Raw genomic sequence first — 8,131 nt, forward strand, 5'->3', positions numbered from 1 at the left:
CATCATATATATCAAGGGGATGGGGCAGCATCAGTGGGGCAGGCATGGTGGGTGGGCCCTTTGTGCAGGTCAAGGGGGTGGGGCACCGAAGCACAGCAGAAGCTGGGACACAGGGCAACAGTGGAGCCAAGGCAGCAGTGGTAAAGGGGGTCGTGTTGGGGGGTAGAGCAAGGTGGCAAGGGTACATGTGGGGGGCAGCAAGGGGGTGGCAGCGTGAGGGGGGCAGGGGGGTGGGCGTGTGAAGCAGTAATGTGCGTGGCCGTGGCGAGGCAATGGAGCAGGGGAAGGGGGAAGCAGCTACTCGGTCGTGGTGGGTGGAGGGGAGGGGCCAGCCTGGCATCAGCGGGGCATCAGTGTCATGGTGTGGTGGGCAAGGCTGCCAAGCTCCATGGGGGCAAGGAGGGGGCACAGGTTAGAACACTCAGGGGGTTGGGCCAGTGGGGGAGGGAGTGGGGGTGTCACCATGCAGCACTGGTACAGGGAGGGGGAGCTTCTTGTGGTAAGTGGAAGCTGCATGACACCTGAGTGCGGCAGCCGTGTGGCACCTGTGGGAGGGTGGAATATAGGCGGCAGGACAGCGTAGGGCGTGTGGGACCAGCCCTGAGGCAGCAGCACAGCAAAAGCTTGGCTGGCTTACTGGGCCTGCTCATAGTGCATGCCTACAAGGCGGGACAGCGAAGCCCAGCAGAGGCCAGAAGCCGAGGGCACAGGACAGAGGTGGCGCGGCAGTAAGGGGGCCTATGTGGGGGCCACAGCAGGGTGGCAGGGCTGCATTTTTGGGGGGCAGCAAGCTGGTAGCGCGGGGTGTGGTGGACATGCTGGGCAGCCACACGCTTGGCAGACAGGAAGCATCGGAGTGGGGGAGGGGAGTAGCTAGGCGGTAGTGTAGCTTGGGCCTGGGTAGGACTAGCTGGGTACAAGCGGGATGTCAATGTCATGGCATGATGGGTCAGGCAGCGAAGCAAGGGCCTGGCTTTGCTGAGATTGGTGCATGTCTACAGGGTGGGACCACCGATAGCAGTAGCAGCGGGGACCCAGGGTAGCAGCAGAGAGGTAATGGTGGTTGTAAGTGGGGGCGCTGTGGACGGGGGTGCAGCACGGTGGGAGGGGCTCATGTTGTGAGGGCAGCCTGGTGGTATCAAAGTGGGGAAGGTGGAATACGACTCGTGGGGCGGCAGCAGCACAGCAACAGGGGTAGCGATTCAGGAAGGCGTCAGAGTGGGGGGCAGGGGTAGCACTAAGTGATAGTAGCAGGGAGGGGGGGCTGGAAAAGCAGGGGGGCAGCGTGGCAGGTGGGGCAGGCATACAAGTCAACAGGGCAGGGCTGCATAGGGCTGGGCTATGAAGAACAGCAGCAGCAGGACACAGGGCAGCAACGGGACATAGGACAAGAGTGGGACACAGGGCCGCAGCAGATCAGAAGCAGGGTGGCAGTAAGGGGGCAATGACAGTGACGGGGCAGGGGATTGGTAGTGGGGGTATGGGGCACCTGGCAGGGTAGAAGTGTGGGGAAAGCACAGAGGGATGGTAGCAGCAATGCGGTGGGGCAGCAGGACAGTAATGATCATGGTGGTGGGTGGGGTGGGACAGCATGGCTGCACAGGTGCATGTGGGGTAGCAGGCGGGTGGTGGACTGGGGAGAAGGTGGAATGGAAGCAACTGGGAGGCAGCAGCACAGCAACTGCCCAGGAAGGGCATGAAGGGTGGGGTAGGGCCTTAATGCATGCCAGTGGGGACTGGACAGTGAAGGTCAGCAGTGGCCTGGGGCACAGGGAAGAAGCTTGGCTACAGCAGTGATGGTAAGGTGGACAGTATGAGGGGTGTGCTGCGGGCGGCAGCATCACAAGGCGAGGGCACCCAGGAAGTAGCAGCATTGGGAGAAGGCTGGGATGAGTGGGGCGGCAGCAGCAGGTCAATAGGGAGGGAATTTGGAGGCACTGGAGCTGGGGTGGGGGGCCGACAGGCGGTAGCATTTCAGGGGGGTTTGGTGGGACCAGCAGGACAAGAGCACCAGGTTAATAGCTGTGTGGGCAGGGCAGGGGCTCTGCACAGCTGCAGCAGCAAGGGGACAGTATGCAGTGAAGAAATGGCAGTGGGGGTCATTGAGACAGCAGTGACTTGAGGAAGGCAGTGACTTAAGGAAGAGCAGTTGGATTGCAGCAGACATGGAGGTGAAGTGGGGAGGGATTGGCCCAAATGTGGTTGAGAGGGACCAGCGGGGCAGCAACTGCCTGGCAATGGGATGGCATGGCTTAGGGGCAGGGTGGGGCAGTGGGGATGGGCAGGAACAGCAGGGTGACCACAGTAGCAGTGGTGCTGCTGTTGGAATCACAGGCACCAGGCCAGTAGAAACACTGGAGAGTGGCGCAGGAGGGTGGCAGAGTCCTGCGGGTGCACAAAGGAGTGGTAGGGGCACTGGGGGTGGCAGAGCAGGACATCAGTTGCATCACGCAGGGCAGCAGGGCAGCTATGGCAAGGGTTAGCCATTGTGGGACAAAGGGGCACTGCTGTGGAGTAGCAGGGTGGAGGGTGGCAGGCAGCACCGGTGACAGTGACCTCTGAGGAATGGGGGATGGAAGGGACAGTGGTGGGCGTGTAGGGTGCAGCAGGGTGGCAGTGGGGGCATGGCACAGTGGGGTGGCCATGGTAGGGGGTGTGGGGACCAGCCAGGAAGCAGAAGCACAGGTGGGGGGCAGTGATTTGGTAGCAGTGCTATCAAATGCTTTTTCTGCATCTGTTGAGATGGTCCTATGATGTTGATCTTTCGTTTTGTGACTGCAGCACATTAGTTTGATTTGTGTGACGATTTTTATGTCTATGTTCATCACAGATACTAGTCTGTCATTTTCTTGGGGCACCTTGGGAGGTTTCGATAAGGGCCATGCTGGCCTCATAAAATGAGGTGGGGAGCCTTCCTTCCTCTTGTTTTTCTGGCAGAGTGGGAGAAGGATTGGTATTCATTTTTTTTTTTCCTGTGGATGATTCATAGAATTCACCAGTGAAACCATGGGGTCCTGGACTTCTGCTTGTTGGAAGTTTTTGATTTCTTATTTAATCTCCCTACTGGTCATTGGTCTGTTCATAATTTCTGTTTCTTCAGGATTCAGTCTTGGCAAGTTATATGTTTCCGGGAATGTATCCTTTTCTTTTGGATTTTCCAGCTTGTTGGGGTGTAATTGATCATAGTACTTTTTATGAGCCTTTGCATATCTATGGTATCAGGGAACATCTCTTTCATTTCTGATGATGAGACTCTTTTTTGTTAGCTTGAGTCTGGCTGAAACTCTGTCAGCTTTGTTCTTTTCAAAGAACCAGCTCTTTGTTGATCTGTTGTTGTTGTTGTTGTTTTATGTTCTTTTTTATCTTTCTGTGGTCTTTTTAGTCTGTATTTCACTTATTTCGGTTCTGATGTGTTCCTTCCTTTGTTCTACTAACTTTGGACTTCATTTGTTCTTTTTCTGTCTCCTTGAGGTATCAAGTTAGGTTGTTTATTTGAGATGTTTCTTGTTTCTTCAGTTAAGCCTGCATCACTATAAATTTCCTTCTTAGAATAAACTTTTTTTTAAGTTAACTCTAAGGGGTGCCTGTGTGGCTCATTCTGTTAGGCATTGGACTTTGGCTCAGGTCATGAACTTAGGGTCCTGGAATTGAGTGCTGAATCAGCTCTCTGGTCAGCACGGGGAACCACTTTTTCCCTCTTCTACTGCCTGCTGTTCCTTCCATTGTGCTCAGTCTCTAACTCTCTCTCCCTCTGTGTCAAATAAATAAATGACATCTTCAAGAAATTAAAGTGAGCTCTATGCCCAGCGTGGGGTTGAAACTCCAAACCACAAGATCAAGAGTCACATCGCACCACCAACTAATCAGGTCCCCCATTTTAGAACCCGTTTTACTGCATTCCATTATTTTTGTTTGATTTTATTATTTTTTTCATTTGGCTCAAAGCATTTCTGTGTTCCTATTTTGGTTTTTCCATGAACCCAATTGGTTGTTCAGTAGCATGTTGCTAAGTCTCTGTTTTTATGAATTCCCGGTTTTCTTCTTGTAAATGATTTCTAGTTCTATACCACTGTGTTTGGAAAAGATGGTCGATTTGATTTCACTCATCATTTGGGAAAATTCTAGGCTTCTGGAGTTTATTGACTTGTCTTGTGGCCTCACATATGACCTATGGTGGAGAATGATCTATGTTCACTTGAGAGGAGTGCATTCCATGTGCTGCTTTTGGATGGAGGGTTCTGTGTGTATCTGTTAAGTCCATCTAAGTAATGGGTTGTCTGAGGCTGATGTTTCCTTTGTGATCTTCTGTCTGGATGGTGTATCATTGAGAGAAGTGTGAGGTATTAAAGTTCCCTATGGTATTAGTGCTGATTGCTTCTCTTAGGTCTGTTCATATATGCTCTAATATTTAGTTGCTCCACTGCTGTGTGGGTAAATATTTATAAATGTTTTATCATCTTACTGCATTGATTCCATTATCAGTTTGTAGTGCCCTTCATTTGCTCTTGTTACAGTGTTTGGATTTTTTCTTTTACTCTTCCATTGGACTGAAAATCAGAAGATCATCTGTTAGCTCTGCAGGCATGAGCAAAGCACAGCCCTGCTCTAAGTCTGGTTTTCTTTATTTTCCTATATAAATAAACACAATAATTTCTTCTCCCGGGACCATATCCTGACTCCAATAAGAAAGTATGTATAAAAGTGCTTTGTAAACTAGGAGATACTGTCCAATTATGAAAATGATTATGCAACCACCAAATGTTCAAGATAAGATTTTTTAAGACATATTTATTTATTGTAGCGACAGAAAGAGATTGCATGCAGAAGCATATGCTAGAGAGGGGAGGGTCAGAGGGAGAGAGGGAATCCTCCAGCAACGTCCCTGCTGAGTGTGGAGCCTGCTGTGGGGCTCTCTACCAGTAGTTGGGATTTTGATTTGAGCCCAAATCAAGAGTCAGCTGCTTAACTGGCCGTGCCACCCAGATAACCCCAGAATAAGATTTTTTAAAACATTTTTTGAGGGATTACTCTCATAGGTATTATTCTAAGTGACCTCTATTTAATTCAAATCTAAAAACTATTATTAAATTAAAAATAGAAGCTATTCTGAAAGCAAACATTCATAATATCCTCAAAGGTGGGGAAACAGGCAGAAAAGAGGTTAAGTAGGGGCACCGGGTTGGTTCAGTTGTTGAAGCTTCTGCCTTTCACCCAGGACATAATCCCAGGTTCCTGGGATCAAACCCCAGTTCAGACTCCCTGTTCAGTGGGGAGTCTTCTTCTCCCTCTCTCTCTGTCCCTCTGACTGCTTATGTCCCCCCCTTATCTGTCTCTCAAATAAATAATTAAATAGGCAAGTTACTTTCTCAGTGTCTGATAAATATTAGAACTAGATACAGTCCCCCCCCCAAAAAAAAAGAACTAGATACAGCCCTGTGTGTGACCCTGAAGAATGTGTTCTTTCATTTGTACATTTACCAAAAAATACCTAGCCCTCAAAATACCATAGATTAAATTATTTTCCCCTTTCTCCATACATTGAATATCGGAAGATGCGGCAATTCCGGGATCCTGGCTGGATGGGTCGGTGGAGTGTGTGATTCTTTATCTCCAGGTTATGAGTTTGAGTCATGTTGGGGGTACAGATTACTTAATTGAAAAAAAAAAAAGCTATATTTGGGTTTGTTTTTATACCTTGTTCCTTTTGACACCTTCACCCATTTCTCCCACCTCCAACCCCAAACTTCTGCCAGCCCCCATCTGTCCTGGCTGTGAGCTCACATTTTTGTTTTTGATTTGTTTGTTTTAAGGTTCTACGTGTAAGTGATTTCTAGTATTTGTCTTTCTATCTGGCCTGTTTACTTAGCATAAAGCCCTCAAGGGCCACCATGTTGTAAATCAAGAGATCTCATCCTTTCTTATGGCTGAGTAGGGTTCCACTGTGTTTATCAACCACCGTTTCTTTATTCATTCAGACACTGTTGGCATTTAGGTTGTTTCCTTATTTTCACTGTTGTAAATAATCCTGCAGTGTACACAGGGTTGAATATACCTTTGTGAGTTAGTGTTTTCATTCCCTTCAGATAAATACTCAGAAAGGGAATTGCTGGCTCCTTTGGTTTCTCTATTTCTCATTTTTTTGAGGAACTTCTGCACTGTTTTCCATAGTGGCCACACCCATTTATACTGCCAGTAGTGGTGCATTAGAGTTTTCCTCTACTCCACATCTTCACCAAAACTTGCTATTTCTTCTGGTTTTGATAATGGCCCTTATGACAGGTGTGAAGTGGTGCCTCATTCTGGTTTGATTTGCGTTTCCCTGATGATTAATGATGAGCATCCTTTCATGTTCGTGTAGACCATCTGTATGTCTTCATTAGGAAAATGTCTATTTGGAACTTCTCCTGATACACTAGATAACTTGTGAAGATTTTGTTGTTTTTGGTGCTTTTGTGTGTGTTTTTTGATGTTGTTGTTTGTTTGTTTTGTTTTGTTGTTGAGTTGCATGAGTTCTTTATATTTTGAATATTAACCCCTTACCAGATATATAATTTACAAATGTTTTACCTTAGGTTACCGTTTTATTTTGTTGATGGTTTCCTTCGTTTTTTGGATGTTTTACAGTTAGGTGTAGGCCTACACTTTGCTTCTTTGTTTGTTTTTACTTTAGTATCCGCTTAAAAGCTCCACTACCAGGACCTTTGGTCAAGGACCTTTCCAAACCCTGTGTTTTCTGCTACAAGTTTTAGAGTTCCAGAACTTATATTCAATTGTTTGACCCATTTTGAGTTAATTTTTGTGTATGGTATAAGAGAATGATGCAGTTTTGTTATTTTGCATGTGGCTCTCCAGTGTTCCCAGCACCATTGATGAAAGAGACGGTTTTTCCCCCTTGTTTATTCTTGGCCCCTTTGTCATAAGGTCCCGGACCATGGATGTGTGTGTTTACTTCTGGGCCCTCTCCTGTCTTCTGGTGATGTGTGTGTCTGTTGTTATGACAACACTAGATTGTTTTGATTACTCTAGCTTTGTCATTAGTCTGAAATGAGCAAGCACGTTGCCTTTAGTGTGGTACATCTTTCTCTAGATTGCTCTGGTATTCAGAGTCTTTTGTGGCATCATACAAATTTTTAGATCCTTTGTTCTCTTTCTGTGAAAAATGTCCTTAGAATTTTGACAGGAATTGCAATGAAACTGTAGGTGGTTTAGGGAAGTATGGACATTTTGCTATTATTAATTTTTCTCACCCATGAATATGTTATGTCTCTTGGTTTATGTGTGTTACTTTCAGTTTCCTTCCTTACCGTCTTTATGTTTTCATCATACAAGATTTTACCTCTTGGTGAAGTATAGTCCTGTGTATTTCATTCTTTTTGATGCAACTTCAGGTGGGATGATCTTCCTAATTTATTTTCTGAAGATTTGTTATTAGCATATAGAAACACAGCAGATTTTGGGGTAGTGATATTGTATCCTGCCCCTTTACTGAATTTAGTCATAGTTTGAACATTTTTTCACTGGCTTCTTTGAGGTTTTCCTTATATTCTATATAATCTGCAAGTAGTGACCATTTTACTTCTTTCTTTAGAGTTTTGATGCCTTCTGATTATCTTCTTCCATAATTGTTCTTCCTTGGATTTTCAATATTGTGTTCAGCAAAAGTGGCAAGGAAAGATCAGGAATGTTCCTAACTTAGGCGATCTTAGAGGAAATAGAAACAGCTAAAACTTTTCACTATCAGATGTGATGTAATCTGTGTGGTTGTGATATATGGCCTTTTCTAAAAAGATTTTATTTATTTATTTGAAAGAGAGAGAGAGATCACAAGTCGGCAGAGAGGCAGAGAGAGGAGGAAGTAGGCTCCCTGCTGAGCAGAGAGCCTGATGCAGGGCTCGATCCCAGGACCCTGGGATAGTGACCTGAGCTTAAGGCAGAGGCTTTAACCCACTGAGCAACCCAGGCACCCCATATATGGCTTTTTCAGTTTGAGGTATACTCCTGGTCTACACACTCTGTTGAGAATTTTGATTGCAAGTAGATATTAAAGTTTGTCAAATGCTTCCCTGCATCTCAAGATGGTCACATCATTTTTATTCTTTATTTTGTTAATGTGCTATATCACTTTGACTGA

The sequence above is a fragment of the Lutra lutra genome, unplaced genomic scaffold, assembly GCF_902655055.1.
Source record: "Lutra lutra unplaced genomic scaffold, mLutLut1.2, whole genome shotgun sequence".
NCBI lineage: Eukaryota > Metazoa > Chordata > Mammalia > Carnivora > Mustelidae > Lutra > Lutra lutra.